This window comes from Schistocerca nitens, chromosome 2 (assembly GCF_023898315.1).
Source record: "Schistocerca nitens isolate TAMUIC-IGC-003100 chromosome 2, iqSchNite1.1, whole genome shotgun sequence".
NCBI lineage: Eukaryota > Metazoa > Arthropoda > Insecta > Orthoptera > Acrididae > Schistocerca > Schistocerca nitens.
Window position 1 is genome coordinate 764151269 of NC_064615.1, and position 22038 is coordinate 764173306.

General features: G+C 43.4%; 1 protein-coding gene across 1 annotated transcript in view; it reads left to right on the forward strand.

The window, feature by feature from the left end:
- Positions 1 to 22038, forward strand: part of LOC126234612 (uncharacterized) — an 88532-nt gene that overhangs the window by 66108 nt on the left and 386 nt on the right. The gene's annotated exons all lie outside the window — the stretch shown is intronic.

The window sequence follows — 22038 nt, forward strand, 5'->3', positions numbered from 1 at the left end:
TCGCCTTCCCTCCAGGGATTCCCATCTGAGTTACCAAAACATTTCTGTAACACCTACGTATTGTTCAAACTTGCCGCTAGCAAATCTAGTAGCCCGCATCTGAATTGCCTCGACGTCTTCCTTCAATCCGACCTGATGCGGATCACAAACACTCGAACAGTACTCAAGAACAGTTCGCACCAGCGTCTCATATGCGATCTCCTGTACAAACGAACCACACTTTCCTAAACTTCTCCCAATAAACCGAAGTCGACTATTCGCCTTCCCTTTATACAGAGGTTAGGTTAAGTTATCGCTTCGCAACGCTACTCCCAGATATTTAAACGACGCGATCGTGTGAAGCAGTACTCTACTAATGCTGTATCCGAACATAACGGGTTTGTTTTACTACTCAACCACATTAACTCACATTTTTCTGCATCTACAGCCAGATGCTATCCATTACACCAACTACAGATTATGTCTAAGTCATCCTGTATCACTCTACAGTCACTCATCTTTGACACCTCCCCTTACACCACCGAATCATCAACAAAGAACCGTAGATTGCAATCCACCCTGTCCTCCAGATAATTTATGTATGTAAAACTACACGAAAGTTTACTTTGGTCAGTTGCAAACGTATTTAATGTGTTATTTTGAAGCAAAATATCAGAAATCTAGAAGTATGGAATCCGCTTGTTGCTGTTCAACTACAGTTTGCAGTACAACATGTGAGAAAAGGGCAAGCAAGCTGTTACAAACGAGCAATCCTTTCTAAAACCGCGCTGATTCGTGGGAACAAGCATTTCAGTCTCTAGGAAATCTATTATATTCGATCTCAGAAGATGCTCTAGAATTCTGCAGCGAACCAGTGTCAAGGATATTGGTCTGTAATTTTACGAGTCCATTCTTTTATCACCGAGCGAGGTGGCGCAGTGGTTAGCACACTGGACTCGCATTCGGGAGGACGGCGGTTCAATCCCGTCTCCGGACATCCTGATTTAGGTTTTCCGTGATTTCCCTAAATCGCTTCAGGCAAATGCCGGGATGGTTCCTTTGAAAGGGCACGGCCGATTTCCTTCCCCCTTCCTTCCCTCACCCGAGCTTGCGCTCCGTTTCTAATGACCTCGTTGTCGACGGGACGTTAAACACTAATCTCCTCCTCCTCCTCCTCCATTCTTTTATCGTTCTTATATACAGAGATCACCTGCACTTTTTCCCAGTCGCTTAGGACTATGCTCTGGGAGAGAGATTCGCGACAGATACAAGCTAAATGAGGAACCAATGCCGTAGAAATTGCTCGGAAATGCCTGGCAGGGCGTCAACGAGGCCCTAGAGATTCTTTCTAATACCGTATTGGGATTTCATCGGGACATGGCGAGTTATTTGTGTTTAAGTCTTTCAATTTTTTTTCTTTTTTTTTATCCTACGCGAGGGGTGCTTATTACTATGTCGTCTGTAAGAGACTGTGCAATGGTCAAACGACTTTATGTTTGTACGATTCCCCTGTGTTAAAGATATCTTAAACACCGAGTTTGAAACTTTCACTTTCGTTTTGCTGTCCTTAACTGCCACATCGGACTGGTCAACGAGTGACTGAATGGAAGGCTTAGGTCGTCTTAGAGATTTTACATAGGACAAGAATTTTCTCTGGTTCTCGGTCAGACCGTTGCCAAGGTGTGACTGTGGTAGTTGTACGCTTCGCGCATAGATCTTTTCACAGACGCATGAATCTCTATTAACTTTTGCCAGTCGTAATTTGTGTGTTCCCTTTTGAACCGAAAGTGCAACAGCCTTCGCTTCCTCAGCATTTACCGAACTCCGTTGGTAAACCACGGTGAGTCCTTTCCGTCCTTAAACTGTTTACTGGGCACACACTTGTCCACAGCACAATTTCCAATCTGTTTAAACTTTGCCCGTATTTCGTCTATGTCCATCATACTCGAACTAAATGACTGTCATTCATTATCTCAGTGTCAGCCTCTATAGCTGAGTGGTAGCCGGCACGGTAGCTCAGTGTGTTCGGTCAGAGAGCTGGTTCGCCTCTGTAATAAAAAAAACTGAGCGGGAGGATCAACAAACGAACTTGAAGGATGTCATGTGACGTCCGCAACGACCAAACGCAACGGTCAATAGAAACAAAACAAAAAAGTGGTCAACGCGACGGAATGCCACGCTAAGGGGCCCTGGTTCGATTCCTGGATGGGTCGGAGATTTTTCTCCGCTCAGGGACCGGGTGTTGTGTTGTCTTCAACATCATCTCATCCCCCTAGGCACGCAAGTCGCCGAAGTGACGCCAAGTAAAAAGAGTTGCACCAGGCGACCGGTCTACCTGACGGGAGGCCCGAGCCATACGAAATTTCACTAATTCATATGGTAACAACAACTGCTAATGTGCTCTTTCTAATAGAAACACTCTGCTTGCCCTCTTGACTGATTTATTAACTTACGTAATCATAGTCTCTATGACGACATTATGATCAGTAAACCCTGTCTATATACTGATGCTGTCAATTAGGCAGCTACAGGGTCTAAGGTATTTCCATTGCCTGTGGGCTGCCGAACTAGCTGCACAAGACAATGCGCCGTCTCGCCTGGGCACACATTTTCATCTACACGAATTCTCCGCTGTTCCCCAACTTCTCTCGCCACACATACTCTACTCCCAGAGGAATCTACGTAATCTGTCTACGTAATCATCTACCACGTTCATCCGACCAAAACTATAAGGCCATCATGGAAGAAGGAAATCTCTCAAAAGATACTCAACAAAAGCCTTCGTAAATGATACGACAATAAGACTGTTTTTTGCGCTTTTTAGCTCTAGGTAAGGTTTTGGCTTAGATTAGAAGGCTTGTGTTTTCTGTTAAGTGTACGATAAGTGGGGTGCGTTTGATGCCTCTGGAGAGTTTGCACTGTTCTTAACGTCGTCACATCTGTAATTGCAGTACAATAGGCAGAGTGCCGCAGAACTATCTTGGTCAAGCAGCAAATCTGTAATGCTTTTCGGGAACTTAAAACGACTGAAGAAAGTCGTTACAAGTATAAAAGCGCACGAAAATGTATTGAGGTGAATTACAGACGTACTTAAAGTGCGGCGGATAGAACACTAGGCTCGCGTTTGGGAGGATGGAACGTTAAATTCTAAACTTCCTTCTTTCCTTACTTCCTTCGAAGGAAAATCCGAACATATCTGATGTTGAAATGCCGCAATCAGCAGTACGTACTACGACCAATAGAACTGTTGGCAAAAGCAACACACTGTAGCGAAATATACTCAATACATGTTATGTTTTAATGAAACACGCTTTATTACTGCAGTAGTCCGCCTCCGTAGCGCAGCCGTAGCGTTACTGTCTACCACGCAAGGGGGGCCCGTGTTCGATTCGCGGCAGGGGACTGGGTTTTGTGTGCTTCATCATCATCTTCACCATCATTAACACGTAAGTCGCCAAAGTGGCGTCGACTAAAAAGACTTTAATACGCCGGCCGAACCCCAAAGGGGATATCCCGGCCAATAAATGCACTGCAGTCCACAATACTACTGACTGTATGAGGGATTTAATGACACCTTCACTTTCCAGGATAAAGTTTTCACTCCGCAGCGTAGTGTGCGCCGATACTAACCTTCCTGGTGGATTAAAAGTGCGTACCGGACCGAGACTCGAACTCTGGACCTTTGCCACTGCCGAGCAAGTACTCTGCCACCTGAGCTACCCAATAACGACTGATGAACCCTCCTCACAGCTTTAATCGGCCAGTACCTAGTCTCTTACATTCGAAACTTCACGAAGCTCTCTTAGAAAGCATCCCCCGGGCTGTGGCTAGGCCATGTCTTGGCAATATACTTTCTTCCAGGAGTGTTAGTCTTGCTAGTTCAACAGGAGAGCTTCTGTGAAATATGGAATGTTGGAGACGAGGTACTAGCTGAAGTAAAGATGTGAGGAGGGCTCGTGAGTCATGTGTGGGTAGCTCCGTCGGTTGAACACTTGCCTGCAAAAAGCAAAGATCCCGAGTTCAACTTGCGGTCCGGCAAAGAGTTTCAGTCCACTGGGAAGTTTCACTCCTACTTTACCACTTACGTGAAACATTTGTAGATAGTATTGGTTTTGTGTGACATGCAATATGTGTACTGGGCCTCTTACTTTATATACTCAGCTTTGCAGTTGTTTCTTAGAATTCAGCTTCATGGCTTTCTTCTGAAAGTAGAATTTTACAAATCACGATTTAGTGATCGGACGAACCAAGTTTCATCTTAAACCATGCAGATCATTTCCAATGAAGGTAGGGTTGCTCATAAGACATAACGTTATTTTTGTTCTGTTGTTGCAACTACAAAAGTGCGTGATTCTTTTTTTCGCCAGACGCGTTTCGCTTTATTGAAGTAAAGCATCGTCAGTGGTCAGCAAATAAAGTATTTACATTTTGATTTGCTTTTAGATTGAAAACCAGTTCGTTAAGAATAAGTTGATTTGTACTTACGGTGATTTTCGGTTGATTTCTCGCTTACAACGGGAAATGGCGTCTGATAGCCCGTCGTTGTTTTTCTGCATTAGACACTGATAATTTAGGTCTAATTTGTAGTTATTCTGCAGCACTGTGCGTTTCATATCTTTTTCGCAATCTGCTTTCATGCACACCACTGTATTCTGTTCGTTTTGTACTTCTAAGTATGTGTTGTGGTTTGTGTTTTGTAGTGCTGCCAACATAACCTTTCCACAACTTTGTCTTGGCCTACAACTTTTTTTTATTTATATTGTTGTAAGTGTGTAATTCTATTTAATTATGTTTCTATGTATTTATGTACTGTATAAGAATAGGGGAGGAATAGCGGCGGAAGGATTTTTTTGTTTGGGCAGGAGAAAGCATTAGGAGTAGACATAAGTGTATAGCAGTGTGATGAAGCGTGAGTTAGAGGAGTAGGTCAGGAGCGCGAACACAACTGAAATGAAACTGTGAGCGGGGCGGGGCGGGGGGGGGGGGACGTTTTTGGGAGAGTGGGAGGGGGTGACCGATGGAAAAAGGCTCTTTTCTTTATCATGTAATTTCATCAATTATTTTCTATAGAGTATGATTTCCTATATTTATTTGGAAATTGAGCAATTGTTTATTTTGTAATGCCTTTTATATGTGGAAATTTTCATGGAAAGAGAGGAGGTGTCTGTATTCACTGATTTTTGTGATAGTCATATCTTTTCAATATTGCTTGGTATATGGTGTTCTTATTTTAGATGATGCGCAGATGTTGAATGATTTGTGCCGACAGTTTAGTATCTATTTGAACACCTAGAAATTTGAACTGTTCACTTTCACTAATCATATGCCCACACTGTGAAATTGAAACGTCGGGTTTTGTTGAATTGTGTGTTAGAAAATGTAAAAATTGAGTCGTACTGTGTTTTAGCATTGGTTTATTTTCTACAAACCATGAACTTATGTCACAAACTGCACTATTTGAATCACAGCCAATGTTGCATACAACAACCTTTACTACAAAGCTAGTGTCATTGGCAAACAGAAGTATTTTAGAATTACGTGTAGTACTAGAGGAAATATCATTTATGCAAATAAGGAACAGGAGTGGCCCCAACACTGATCCCTGATCCCTGGAGAGACCCCCCCCCCCCTCACTATCACCCCATTTGATGTGCTCCACTCAGACCCCACATCACAGATATTCTCAGCGCTGTGAATAATGACCTTTTAAAGTAAGAAGCGAACCAACTGTGTGAGCTACTCTCCCTATTTCCATAATTGCCCAACTTCTGGAGCAATATTTTGTGGTGACACAATCAAACGCCTTAGTTAAATAAAAAAATATGCCTAGCGTTCGAAACCTTTTGTTTGGTCTAACCAGTACTTCACAGATAAAAGAGAATACAGCATTTTCAGTTGTTAAATTACTTCTAAAGCCTAACTGTATATTTGATAGCAAATTATTTGATAAAAAAATGATCAATGATTCTTACATACACAGCCTTTTCAATAAGTTTAGCAAACACTGATGGCGTAGAAACAGGTCTAAACGTGTCTACATTATCCCTTTTTCCCTTTTTATAAAGTGGCTTTACTGCTGAGTACTTTAATCGTTCAGGAAACTGAACATTTTTAAAGGTAAAATTACAAATATGTCTAGGTACAGGGCTATCGTGTGTGGCACAGTGCTTCTGCATTTTGCTAGACATTCCATCATATCTATGAGAACACTTAGTCTTCAGTGACCTGTTTATTAACTGAATCTCCTTCTTGTTAGTATCATAGAGGAGTATTGCAGACATCAATCTCGGAAAGGCCTTTTCCGAGAGAGTTATATGATTTCCTGTAGAAATTAAGTTTTTATTTAATTCACCAGCAATACTCAGAAAATGAGTTCAGGGATTTCCTCTCTATCAAATTGGACCTGTATCTGAGTTGTCAACACTGTTGGGCTGTCATGGTTCAGTAAACTCTCAAAATATTTTTAAATAGGTTTTCCTGCTCCAGTGGTGGTACCACGTCACTAGTCTCACTCGTTAAGTACATATATTTGACTTATCAGTAACAGAAATATTCCTACTGCGAACTGACTTTATATCATCTATCTCATGCTGCTGAGGAGACACTTTCTTCACAAGTGACAATATAGTTTTAATTTTATCCTCTGAATTAGCTATTCTATTTTTTTTCCACATACTCTTTAACTTCCAAATAACATTTTAAGTACACCTTGCAATATGTTTGTAATGGAGTACTGTAGCTTGATTTTGACTACTTCTCACATTTTGATATTATTCCCACTTTGTTCTACATGATACCCTTCATGAAGGCTGCACTCCATCCAGTATGTTTGATACACACTCTTCATTACAACTACTAATACAAAAACTAAATGAGAAGGGAAGGACACTCAAGGTATGCCTCGGAAACAGGACAGAATTTACTGGGACAGAAATTGGCAAAGTTACAAGGATTTCTCTTTTGGTACGTGGAATGTCAGAAGTCTATACCGCCCAGGAAGCGCACAAATACTAATAAACGAACTAGGGAAATACAAGTACAACTGGTAGCGCTCCAAGAAATAAGATGGCAGGGAACGGGATCAATGAAAATAGGAAACGGGACAATAATGTATGGAGACTGCGGTCAGCGCCATGAATTTGGAACGGGCTTTTACATTCATAAAACAGCAATTGACACAATAAAGGAATTCAAATCAATTAATAACCGAATATCACACATTACAATCCAGGCTCAGTGGTGTGATATTACATTTATAAATGTTCATGCACCCACAGAAGATAAGGAAGATGACGTGAAAGAAGAATTTTGTAGTCAACTGGAACAGACATATAATTCAATAAGTAGACATAACGTAACAATAGTGTTAGGAGACTCTAATGCCAAAGTAGGAAAAGAAGAAATCTACAAACCAACCATTGGGAATTACAGCTTACATGATGAAAGTTCAGAGAATGGTGTGCGACTCATAAACTTTGCAATGGCAAATGGTCTCACATTAAGCAGCACAAAATTCCAACACAAACGCATTCATTTAGGGTCATGGATATCACCAGATGGAAAAGTAGTGAACCAGATTGACCATGTCGTCATCCAAAGACGATTTCAAAACAGTATTAAAGACGTTAGAACTTTTAGGGGAGCAGATTGTGAGACAGACCATATGTTAATCATAGCCCAAATGAAAATAAAGCTAAAAAAGAAACAAAGTTCAAATAGGGTTGAAATTAAAAGGTACGATGTAGAAAATCTGGCAGAAGAAAAAATAAAAGAAAACTTTAGGAAAGAAATGGAAATTAACCTATCGGAATCTAGACTGACACATAGTGACCAGCAAGACGTGGAAAGTAGATGGAGACACCTCAGAAACAGTATTCAAGATGTAGCTTCCAAAACTATAGGTAAAAGAAAACGAACTAACAAAATCTGGTTTAATATAAAGTGCCAAGAAAGAGTACTGGAGAGGCAAAATGCGAGGAAGGCATGGTTACAAGACATGGACAATATTACACTAAAGGAGAGATACTATAAAATCCGCAAGGAAACACAACGAACTCTAAGACAAGAGAAGAGAAAACACTACAACAACATGATAAGAGAAGCGGAGGATGATTTCAAGCATCACAGAGCAAGGTAGATGTACCAGAATATAAAAAAGTCCTTGGGAAAATTCACTAAAAGGGAACAGTTTATAAAGGACCATAATGGGAAATTACTTACAAACAAGAATGACATTCAAGAAACATGGAAGACATACTTTACACAGCTGCTCAACTGCAATGATCCACAATATTACTTTACATTTGAAGAACCAGATACAGTTGATATACAAGTCACCACACCATCAGTAAATGAAATAAGACAAACAATAAAGAAATTAAAGAACAACAAGGCCTGTGGGGAAGACCAGGTATATGCTGAGCTTTTAAAAAATGGAGGACCACAATTGGAAATAGAACTACATTCCTTAATTGAAACAATTTGGGAGACAGAAAACATACCAGCCGATTGGAAAACTGCAATTATATGCCCCATCTTTAAGAAGAACGATCCCCTTGTCTGTGATAACTACAGAGGAATTGCCCTACTCGATGTCACGTATAAAATTTTGTCGATGTGTATACTACACAGACTGATTCCCATAACCGAAGAACTAATTGGGGACTACCAATGTGGTTTCCGCACTAACAGATCCACTTTGGATCACTTATTCACACTGAGACAAATAAATGAGAAGGCATGGGAATTTAATGTAGATATCCATATTCTATTTATAGACTTCAAGAAGGCCTATGATAGCATACACCGACAGACACTCTTAAACACCATGAAAGAATTTGAAATACCATTAAAATTAATCAAATTAGTTAAAATGTGTTTGGAAGAAACCATATGCAAAGTTAAGACACCTGCAGGAGAGACTGAAAATTTTAAGGTGTACACTGGACTGAGACAAGGGGATGCCATCTCACCTATTCTATTTAATATTATCTTAGAGAAGATTGATAGAGAATTCACCAAAACTAATCCACAAGGGATCCAACTGCAGGGACAGAACATTACTAGACTTGCTTATGCAGATGATGTAGCCTTAATAAGCACTTCAAAAGCTGAATTAATCAGGATGATGCAAAATTATTACAAAATAGCTGAGAAAGCTGGACTTCATGTGAATGAAGAAATGACAGAATATCTAGTCATAAGTAAAAAACTCCAAAAGGATACACCACTGACCGTAAATGGTCTCACTTTCAAGGCAGTTGACCACTTCAAGTACTTAGGGAGTCTTTTTAGCAGAGACAATAGAGCAGAAATAGAAATAGACGCCCGTCTAGCAGCAGCTAATAGAACTTTTTACAGCTGTATCAAAATTTTAAGGATGAGATCACTTAGTACTGAATTCAAAATCCGTTTTTATCAGTCAACTATTGTACCAGTAGCATTATATGGATGTGAAGCTATTACATTCAGGAAAAAAGATGAAGAAAAACTGTGGATATTTGAAAGAAAAATACTAAGAAAAATATCTGGACCAATCTTCGATGAAAATGTCATGGAGTGGAGGATAAGGAAAAATGAAGAACTACGGGAGCTGTACAAACATAGTACCATTGTGGATATGTTAAAGAAAAGAAGACTGAACTGGGCTGGTCATGTAGCAAGGATGCCGGAGAACAGACTACCCAAAATAGCATCCACTAAGAAATTAGAAGGAAAGAGAAGAAGAGGAAGACCTCGAATTAGGTGGATGGAGAATATCCGGGAAGATGCAGCTAGGATGGGCATCAACTCTGATTGGACAACAATTTCCCTGGATAGAAATAATTGGAAGAGGCTCGTAGAGCAGGTGTATGGTCGATAAGGCCTTAGCCACGTGTAAAGTAAAGTAAAAGTAAAGTAAAGTAAATGAGAAGGGAAGTGGTATTTTATGTTAGTTGACTGTACAGTAGATAAAACGGAATGATAGAAAAAGTGTTTTCTCTTTATATTTTAGAATACTGAATAGCAGTTAGTTACCACAACCCACTGAAATATGTACTGGATACGGAATTGAGTGATAGTACTTTCGTGCAATCTACGTATTGTTAACACGTAATTTCAGGAATATTAATAGAAAAATCATTTATATCGTGATCGTTCGGGATAAGATTCCACAAAATTACTTTGTTTGAACGTTCAATTATACAATCTAGTCGGTGGCTCTTATAACTTCCAAATAGTACATGAAGACTGGCTTGTACATTATTTACTGCTAAACTGGTCCGAATTTTCCTAAGTAATAGCTGCCATATACAGTGATCGTTGGTTAGAAGTAACGAATGGACACTGCATTGCCACAGCCGAATTCTCAAACAGCTTTTGGGCCCATACTGGTTGAATTGTTGTTCTAGCCCCGATTATCATGTTTATCTGAAGTTTTGTATGTCTGAGAAAAGCAGGACAGTTTTCTTAAAGAGGTTATTCCTCACAACCTTAAGGAATCCGTAGAAAAAGTTTCTAATACACTAATGTAAACAAAATTTGCTTAGGTCAATGTCAACGTGGAAGCTGTTGACTTTAGATAACAGAATACCGATTCAAAATAGCGCAATGCGACTTCACAAACCAGACGGGAGACAAGGCTTATAGATACTGAAGGCTACTACTCCCTTGAGTGCCACTTAACCATAGTCCATCGGAGCAGATGAGCGGAAAATAGTCGGTTATGTTCCCACTGTTACCGTGTACAAGGCCTCAAAGGCGCCTGTCGCTGCTCCGGATGCGTGCGTAGCTTGTACTGCATACCAAATGTTGTCCATCCCAAACGGAGATCAGAAATAACTATAGTAATACTGTAACAGGTCCAATCTAGGAGTACGCGCTCATCGTCGTAATTATTTGTTCTTGAAACAGCACTGGCTAGCTGAAAATTTTATAAATCTCAGTAATTGCGTGGATCACATTGTACTGAAGTATATTTTAAAACAGGGTTTATTCCACAAATAATGTTATAGGTCGGGCAACCACAGCCAAAAACTTGCACATAGTGTGAAGGAAAACCCAACAATTTTAAATAAGAAAAAATGGTTCAAATGGCTCTGAGCACTATGCGACTTAACTTCTGCGGTCATGAGTCGCCTAGAACTTAGAACTAATTAAACCTAACTAACCTAAGGACATCACACACATCCATGCCCGAGGCAGGATTCGAACCTGCGACCGCAGCGGCCGCGCGGTTCCAGACTGTAGCGCCTTTAACCGCTTGGCCACCACGGCCGGCTTTTAAATAAGAGATGGTAAAATAGTCTATATTAAAACTGAGTGAAAGTCCAAATACGCAGTAGCTGTTTATCATGTTTTCAGTGTATGGCGTCCCCTTTCATACCCTGGAGGCATATCTTCAGATCATATCTGCATGTAGAATAAAACTACATAAGTAAAGCGATGTACTCAGAAAACTAATACTTCGTGTGCCACGAATTCCAAGGTACAAGTGTTCGTAAAAGCATGTCATTCCTCGCTAAAACCCTGGATTAAACTTTAGATGATAACTAACACATATCCAAAGCACAGTGAAAAGAAGAGCCAGGACAGAACATAACAATCTAAGAATGACAGGGTAAAACCTATGAGCATAAAACATGGCACATGAAGTCTTAGTTTTGTGAGTACATCGCTTTACTTTCTACTTTTTCCGGTAGGTTACGTTGACTATTAGTGTTTTCAATTATTTTTGTTCTATATGACCTGAAGATATACCTCCAGGGTATGAAACCGATTGTCATACAGTGAAAACACAAAAAAACAACTATTGCGGATTTGCATTTTCACATAATTTTATTACACATTATTTTACCATATCTGATTTAAAATTGTTTGATTGTCGTTCATATTATGTACAAGAGTTTATTCCACTAAACGGGAATCTTGGTATCTTGAAGAAATGTAGACTGCGAAGAGCTGTATGACAACCTATATTGGGACACGACCAGCTTCGTCGTCCATAGCCGTAGTCTCAGGAATATACCTAAACTGAAAAATTCTTAATGGTAATCTATATGGTTCAGCAAACCCACGTCATAATATTACAATCATAAAACACTAACAATGACAGAATGAGATTTTCACTCTGCAGCGGAGTGTGCGCTGATATGAAACTTCCTGGCAGATTAAAACTGTGTGCCCGACCGAGAATCGAACTCGGGAACTTTGCCATTCGCGGGGAAGTGCTCTATCATCTGTGCTACCGAAGCACGACTCACGCCCGGTACTCACAGCTTTACTTCTGCCAGTATCTCGTCTCCTACCTTCAAAACTTTGCAGTAGCTCTCCTGCGAACCTTGCAGAACTAGCACTCCTGAAAGAAAGGATATTGCGGAGACATGGCTTAGCCACAGCCTGGGGGATGTTTCCAGAATGAGATTTTCACTCTGCAGCGGAGTGTGTGCTGATATGAAACTTCCTGGCAGATTAAAACCGTGTGCCCGACCGAGACTCGAACTCGGGACCTTTGCCTTTCGCGGGCAAGAGCTCTACCATCAGAGCTTCTGTAAAGTTGGAAGGTAGGAGACGAGATACTGGCATGAGTAAAGCTGTGAGTACCGGGCGTGAGTCGTGCTTCAGTTGCTCAGATGGTAGAGCACTTGTCCGCGAAAGGCAAAGGTCCCGAGTTCGAGTCTCGGTCGGGCACACAGTTTTAATCTGCCAGGAAGTTTCATATCAGCGCACACTCCGCTGCAGAGTGAAAATCTCATTCTGGAAAAATCCCCCAGGCTGTGGCTAAGCGATGTCTCCGCAATATCCTTTCTTTCAGGAGTGCTAGTTTTGCAAGGTTCGCAGGAGAGCTTCTGTCAAGTTTGGAAGGTAGGAGACGAGATACTGGCAGAAGTAAAGCTGTGAGTACCGGGCGAGAGTCGTGCTTCGGTAGCTCAGATGGCAGTCGGCTCTCAGCCGTGGCAGCGTGCGGACGGCCTCGCGCGCCGGCCAGTGCTCCGCTGCAGGCGTTGTTTACTTCCGCGTCGTAGCTTTAAGGCTTGTGTCCGTCCATCGTGAACAACATGTCGAGCGCTTACCGCCGTGCGACCCTTAAAGTTTCCTTCCCAGCTGAACATGCGCGACCTCGTGCACATGAAGTTGAAACGTTCATACGTGAAGAAGTTCGTTTATATCCTAACCACGTTATCGGAATCCACTTTTCGATCACGAGTAGTGTCGTTCATATTAAAATGACAAACACCGAGGTGTGTGAAGATGTTATTCGCCGCAATGCCAATGGACATAAGTTCAAATACTCTGATGGTCACGTCGGAGCTGTAACACTTGAACTCGCAGAGTACGGTCAACGCACGATTAGGGTGTTTGAACTACCTTTTGAAGTGCTGAAGGCCGAAGTTGTCACTGCGTTACAACCATACGGTAACGTCATCGGTTACGTAGAGGAAAAATGGCAAACCTTCACGACCTACCATGTCCTTAATGGTGTGCGTCAGGTCAAAATTGAACTGAAAAAACATATACCATCATACCTGACAATTGGCGGGGTGCGAGCCATTGTCATGTACGACGGCCAACCCCGAACATGTGCTGGTTGTGGACAAGAAGGCCACGTCAGATCCGCCTGCATGCGACGCCGCCTGATCCAGACGCCGGTCGGCGAGGAAGCGTCCCCAGCGGTGATCACTCAGATCCCTGTCACATATGCCAAGGTTGCCCAGGAAGGTAGCACCTCTACACAGGGACTTCCTGCTCCGTTGACGTCGTCTGATCAGGTAGATGCAACCGCTCCTGAAATTCGTTCTGAGGTGCCACAGATACCAGATCCTCGCCTGCCGAATCATCGCAGCACTGTGAATGAAAATGCTACTGAGATGGACGTTGATCCGGGAGTGGTACCTACTTCTGCTTTCCTTCAGACTGGTCCGGAGTCAGACGAAAGCCACCCGCCATCGGACACTGAACGACCTGTTCGAAAACAAGGGTCGACACGAAAGAGAAAGAAACGTAGCCGTACACCCCCTGATGAATCCATTCTACAGATGGATACCAGGGATGCAGACCCGAAGATGGACGACAAACCGCTCTTTGGTGTCCAAAAGTCTGATGCGAAAGACCCGCCACAGGCGACCACTGGCAACGAACACCCCTCCTTACTGGCGCCGTCGCCCCCACAGGTCGACGTTGAAGAGAGCCTATCCGATGAGACGAAAACTACGTCTCCTCTGCACGTGGATGATGTGCACAGCCGATGCCCTACCGCAGTATCAGTCTCCTGGGCAGACGACGTGGAGATCGAAGGGACTGGGGTGGACGGTGCTGATGATGGGGCACCCCCATCGGTTGCTCCCGCGCCCGCAAACTCTCCACAATAGCAGCCTCTTCGGTGGACCGGCAAGATCGACGACCTGTGCCTGTGGGACTCCAACACCACCATTATCGTGTCGCAACGATTAACCTCGCGACCATTCGTGCGCCCCACAAACTAGCGCTGCTCCGCGATATGATCTATGATGCGGACATAGATATTGCGCTTTTTCAGGAAGTGCATGTCGCCGATTTTTCACCACCACATGGCTTCACGGCGCATCTTTCTCCCGCTTCGGACACCGGTAGTGGTGTTGCCATCATCTTACGCGAAGGTCTTCCTGCCGAAGATGTCCTACACCTCCCCAACGGCAGAGGTATGGCCCTTACTCTCTTTGGTGTACGCATCGTCAACATTTATGCGCCGTCGGGCTCCAGCTACCGTCGTGAACGCAATGCCTTCTTCGCGAATGAAGTTACACCCCTTTTTATGGGACCACACGATGACTGGGTCATGGGTGGAGACTTCAACTGCACCCAGCGACCTCAGGATCAATTGCCATGTCACTCACCATGCGCATCTCTCGAAACAGTAGTCACGCGGCTACAATTTGTCGACACGTGGAGACATGTTCACGGTGATCTTTTGGGCTTTACGTACTACACTGCGCACTCCTCTAACCGACTGGATCGCATCCACATCTCGCGATCCCTAATTCAACACACTCGACAGGCTGAAATCTGGCCTGTTGCTTTCTCAGATCATGAGGCTTACTTCTGTGATGTTGTTCTCACAAGACAGGCAGTATGGCACGGACGTGGTTTATGGAAACTGAACACGGCACTTCTTAATTCACCTGACTGTCGACTTCTAATAGAAGACACTTGGATCACATGTAATAGACGCCGACCCACGTATCCGTCTACCAAATCCTGGTGGATCCAGTGTGCAAAACCTACACTTAGAAAAACTTTAATCCGGTATGGCATAGATGTTGTCGCCTGGAGGAAGAGCACTATGGACTTTTACTACAGGATCCTACGAGAATGCTCCAGGATGCCAGCCTCCCCTGAGCGCCATACAAGGATGAACCATGCTAAGGCCCAAATCTCCAATCTCATGCGAAGGCATTTGGAAGGAGCGATAGTACGATCTCGTACTGCTGATCGCATGCCTCATGAACATCCGTCGATGTACCATATCATCCAAGAACGCCAAAATCGACGCCGAAAATTGATTCACGTCCTAACAGATCAAGAAGGGCGTCGCTACGTAACCCAATCTGCAATAGGGAATGTGCTTCACGCCCGCTACCAGCAGCTATACGCCGCAATTCCACATTCCCCAGAGTTTATCGAGGAAGTCACACAGCTCAACTTCGGTGGTATCCCAGGAGATCCGGCGATTGACTTTATGTCAGAGGTGACTGATGAGGAAGTCCGCGATGCGATCCGGGCAGGAACCATCAATCGCTCCCCAGGACCCGACGGTCTTCCCCTCAAATTTTATTGCACTTTCAGTGATTTGTTAGAGTCCATCTTCACCTCCATATGTCGGGAACTAATGTCTCCGGAAGTACCTGTGCCGGACGCTTTCATGGAAGGAATTATTATTCCTGTACATAAGCCGCATGTGGCAACAATATCAGTGATTATCGGCCCCTCACCCTCCTTAACAGTGATATGAAAATCTTCACTCGCCTTTTGGCAGCACGACTTAAAAATGTTGCCCCATATGTTGTCTCGCCAGACCAAGCATCTTTGGGAGGGGACAATAATATCCGCACGGCTTTATGCCGCTACAGGGATATGATCGCCGTTACCCAGGCACAACGCCTCTCTGGGGCACTTGCGTCTTTGGACTTTAGTCAAGCTTTTGATAGGGTTGACCATTCGTTCCTTACGGCCGTTCTCCACCATATGGGTTTCCCAGTCGCCGTTATCACGGTAGTGATGCGCCTTCTGCGGGGTGCCTCATCCAGGATTATTTACAATGGCAGACTAACTGCACCGATAATAATAGGTCGATCGGTACGTCAAGGTTGCCCTCTATCAGCGATTTTGTACGCCTTTTCCTTGGAATCCTTGCTATGTGGACTAAGACAACGTTTGGTAGGGTTGTCCATAGATCGCTACCGATTCTGTTGCACGGCCTATGCTGACGATGTAGTCATCTGTTTACGTAATGCCGACGAGGTTCGAGCGTTTTGACGTGGGTAGCGACTTATGGTGAGGCATCGGGTAGCTCTTTAAACTTACGTAAGTCACAAGTTATGTTCATTGGCACGGTACTTCCCATGGAGTGCGTTACACCTCTCACCACCGTTTATATCATTCGTTGTTTGGGAATCGATTTTTCATCTGGTCTCCGGCGTTCAGCCACCATCAACTGCCGACGCCTCCTTTCAATGATCAGAGCAGGTCTTCTGGACCATCGCCTTCGATCCCTAGATATTCTCCAACGAGCTCGATATTTCAATATATATATCGCATCCCGAGTTCCCCATGTAGCACAAGCTCTACCTTTCCCACTTACTGTGGCACGTCGCATGTTGGCAGCGATGGCATCTTTCGTCAGCTCTGGGCTGTTGTTCAAAGTTAACTATGCAACCCTTACTCTTCCCCGGGAACGAGGTGGGATAGGTGTGTTTCACGTGCCGGATAGAGCTCGCGCCCTGTTTGTCAGCTCCCAGATGACGGTATGGACACGTTGCCTAACAAGCCTCACTGGTCTCCTCCTGTCGGCATATTCGCCGGTCTCACTGTCAGCCCCAGTGATGATCTCGGATGTTCCGGCCCAGTTCCATTATATACGGTACTTCTTTCTTGAACTCAGTTATCTACGCCTCACCTTACCAAGACAGCTTTTACTCAAAGGCAGTATACAATGTCCTCCAATTAGATCGTCCATCTAACCCGATTGAACAAAAGTTCCCCCAGGTTGATTGGCGTCATGTATGGCGCGCGGTGTTCTCCTGTTACCTTGACACGAATGTTCAATCTGTCTGGTACCTAACTGTCAATGGTAAGCAAATCAACCAATTTCGCCTTCATCGTATCCACCTCGCCCAATCACCTCTATGTTCCACGTGTGGAGTGCCAGACAATGAAGAACATCGGTTTGTTTGCGGACCAGCGGCGGAGGTTTGGCACTTGGTTCGACGTATTGTGGCTTTTCTAACGCGGGACATTCCGGATCGGATTACTCCCCTTTCATTATTGTTTCCGGAACGTGACTATTTTCCTCGGACAAAGACCAATGCTGTGAATTGGATTCGCGGACATGCGATTCACTACTTATTTGGACAAACTGTAAACTCTGTACTCGACTTTTGGACATACCTCAATGACCGTCATTATTGTTGTGACTTGGCAAGACAGCCAAGCCACTATGAGATAGCCGAAAGGCATGCGTTTAAGCTCACGCAGGCTGGCGTGAGGTCTGGAACAGGAGTTGAGTCTAGTAAAAAAAGTACGTAGCTTCTGGAATACTTAACTTTAATCCATAATTGGTAAACATCGGTCTGACGGTACATGCATCACAAGATAAATAGCAAATGATAATGGGGCCTTGCTAGGTCGTAGCAAATGATGTAGCTGAAGACTATGCTAACTATCGTCTCGGCAAATGAGAGCGTAATTTGTCAGTGAACCATCGCTAGCAAAGTCGGCTGTACAACTGGGGCGAGTGCTAGGAATTCTCTCTAGACCTGTCGTGTGGCGGCGCTCGGTCTGCAATCACAGACAGTGGCGACACGCGGGTCCGATGTATACTAACGGACCGCGGCCGATTTAAAGGCTACCACCTAGCAAGTGTGGTGTCTGGCGGTGACACCACAGTTATGTCGTTGTCCGTCACCCAAAATACAGACAATGTTTCTCGAACTTCCTTGGGAGTGCTTTCCACGAGCCGCCTCGCAGCTGGAATGTGTTAAGCCAAGAGAGAAGAAGGTTTCCTGTTTGAACCAATGATCATTTCTGAACAACTGAATGGAACACATCAATTTCGAGAAGACGTGACTCAACATATTACCAGCGGGGCGCAGAAGGCCTCTGATCAATTAAACAACAAAACTAAACAAAAAATAAATAAAATAAAATAAAATAAAAACAATAATAATAATATTCAGAAAAAGGAAGATTTTGTTTTGTTTGTAAGGATAGCCCTAACCTTGATTTCCCATATTTCCCCTGGTCTATAGGCAGCACTCTGGGGTAGGTTAAATCAGGAGCCAACGCCTGAAATGGACCAGATTTTTTTGTTATAGGATGAAAAGTGGCGGTCGCACTTGGTTTTTTTAGTTCCATTTTATTAAAGGGTTTTCAAAAAACATGAAAACAAGAAAAAAATTTTAAAAAAGGAAAAAATAAAAGGAAAATAAAACAAAAAAAGAAAAAAGTAAAAAAAGATGGATAAAAAATAAAAAAAAGATGGTAGAGCACATGCCCGCGAAAGGCAAAGGTCCCGAGTTCGAGTCTCGGTCGGGCGCACAGTTTTAATCTGCCAGGAAGTTTCATATCAGCGCACACTCCGCTGCAGAGTGAAAATCTCATTCGGGAAACATCCCCCAGGCTGTGGCTAAGCCATGTCTCCGCAATATCCTTTATTTCAGGAGTGTTAGTTTTGCAACGTTCGCAGGAGAGCTTCTGTAAAGTTTGGAAGGTAGGAGACGAGATACTGGCATAAGTAAAGCTGTGAGCACCGGCCGAGTGTCGTGCTTCGGTAGCTCAGTTGGTAGAGCACTTGCCTGTGAAAGGCAAAGGTCCAGATTTCGAGTCTCGGTCGGGCACACATTTTTAATCTGCCAGGACGTTTCGTATCAGCGCACACTCCGCTGCAGAGTGAAAATCTCATTCTGGAAACATCCCCCAGGCTGTGGCTAAGCCATGTCTCCGCAATATCCTTTCTTTCAGTAGTGCTAGTTCTGCAAGGTTCGCAGGAGAGCTTCTGTAAAGTTTGGAAGGTAGGAGACGAGATACTGGTAGAAGTCAAGCTTTCAGTACCGAGCGTGAGTCGTGCTTCGGTAGCCCAGATGGTAGAGCACTTGCCCGCGAAAGGCAAAGGTCCAGATTTTGAGTCTCGGTCGGGCACACAGTTTTAATCTGCCAGGAAGTTTCAGTAACAATGACAATCACTAATCCTTCAATTCATTAAGTCATTAAATAAATCGATATGTCAAAAAAGAGAAATTCAACCTTCACCGTTAAAACGTCATTACTCGCCAAATGTACTTAGTTATAAAAGGGGGCGTATGGTGCTTACATCATCCTCTATAAAAGCAAAGAAGAGCGTATAATACTAATAATGGCTCCGAGCCCTATGGGACTCAGCTTCTGAGGTCATCAGTCCCCTAGAACTTAGAACTACTTAAACATAACTAACCTAAGGACATCACACACATCCATGCCCGAGGCAGGATTCGAACCTGCGACCGTAGCGGTCGCGCGGTTCCAGACTGTAGCGCCTAGAACGGCTCGGCCAGTAATAATAATAATAATAATTTAGAGTAGAGGAACACTGCACAATAGCCAGTACAAAGCCAACTGTATATCCTAGAGAAAGCTCCCACAAACAGCAACAACACACCACGCACACTGAGTGAGCAGCAAAGCACAGGCACTCAAAGCATAGAACTTGCGTCACTGAAAGCGCCGCATCCCTAGTACTTACAAGAAACCAAGAAAAATTTTGGGGCTTCCGTTACGAGAAATAATAACACATTTCCCCTTTTTCATTTCATTAGCTTTGTGTTTGTTCTGTTCTGCCCGTTGCATGCATATTGGCACCTTGTTTAAGACGTACCCCATCTATAGTATTAAAGGTGTGAGGGTGGGGGTGGGGTTAGCGGTATGTGTTGTACGTCTCTGGGCTTCCTTCTGTCCTCTTGTGTCTGAGACCGTGCATACTTTATTGTGCGATATGTAATGTTTTATAAAATAAAAAAGTTTTTGCCTACACCGCAATTTTCCTGTTACAATCAAAATTCGAGAAAGTTTAGCTTGCTATCTGCAACCATCTTCAGATCGTTCAAAATATGAAATCATTGGAAAGCATCATTAGCTGTAGTGATGCAGCGACATGCATTCGTAAGTCCCAAAACAATAATAGTACGTCGGTAATTTCGCAAATTTCCCAGTTGCATGAGCTGAAGTACATGCAACTGGTCAATTTCCTATATGACCGTCAACCTGCGAAATTACAACCTGGCTTGCTCACTGTGACGTTTTCGACTATTTACTGTTATCGTTTTGGTACTTACGAATGCATGTTGTTGCAACACTACAGCTAATGAATCTTTCCAATGATTATTCACCGCGTTTTCATATTTCGAACGATCTGAAGATGGCTGCAGACAGCAACCGAAACTAGTTATCGAATATTAATGCTAACAGAAAAATTGCGGTCTAAGCATTAAAAGTTTTTACTTTTAAAAATTATTTTGTTTAATAAACCGCGTTAAGATCGCCGTCTTGCCCCTGACCGTGTCAGGCTTCATTGGTAATGTTCAAGCCGGCCGTTGTGGCCAAGCGGTTCTAGTCGCTTCAGTCTGGAACCGCGGTACCGCTACGGTCGCAGGTTCGAATATTGCCTCGGGCATGGATGCATGTGATGTCCTTAGGTTGGTTAGGTTTAAGTAGTTTTAAGTTCTAGGGGACTTATGACCTCAGCTGTTAAGTCCCATAGTGCTCAGAGCCATTTGAACTATTTGTAATGTCTAATGCTGTGGTTGTTAACGAGTAACGCTTGGTTGTAGGAGACCACAACCCCTCCTGTCTGCGTATAGGTAACCGGGATGTGGTTAATTTACTGCTCGTTCCACCTCGCGGTGACGATCTCAGCGACGCATGCTCTTTGGTCTGTGTGCCAATGTTTCACTGGGCGCTCAGTGTGGAGTATTATCCACGCTCCATCTATCCCATTTTTTATTATTGTTGACTGTAGGTTGTTTCTCGTTTTTATGGAGTATGATGTTCGCATCAGTTGCCTCCTTTTATAACTGCATTTGGTGGTTAAAGCCATTTTAAAAGTCAATGTTGGATTTCACTTCTTTAATGCACTGAGGTTCCTAATGACGTAAAGTACTGTGATTATGTATAGTGATCGTCTTTATTATGGTTTTGTGATTATAATACCATGACGTGAGTCCTCTGGACCATTTGAACAGTCATTCTGCTTTCTTCGGTTTAGATATACATCTGAGGATATGGTTACAGGCCAGGAATGCCTTCATGTACCAATAAAGATTGTCATACAGCACAAACGATGTTCTTCTTGCACGATGCATTACCACATCTGCGGGTGCTCGGAGCGCAGAGTTATTTGCAAAGAATCGCGAGTCAGTTCAAAGAAGGGAACATCGACTCGATACAATTAGGTTCACAATAAAATATAAACGATCAGCTCCACTTAATACAAAATCGTTAAGGCGAACAGGCAGTTTGTCAGTTCCACTGAAGTTCATATTCAAACCCTGTGCGCCACTGATTTACAAAAATCCTGACGAAGTTCTATAACCGCACTCCTGTCATCAAACTAACTTTACTGCTATTCACTGTTCAACATAAGTCGCGGTATTTACGAATTCGCGCACAACACAACAGTAAATAAACTGTACACACTGGACGCCATTTAATTGCCACAGGGTGCTCTTGAATTCTCTTCCGTAGCTTGCACTGGTCATCTTGAAAATTGTAAAGCGGGGCAGCTACCTTACACAAAAAGCTGTAGATGGAAGTTTCCGTTTGACTCCATAAATGCACAACCTGTAATGAAACATC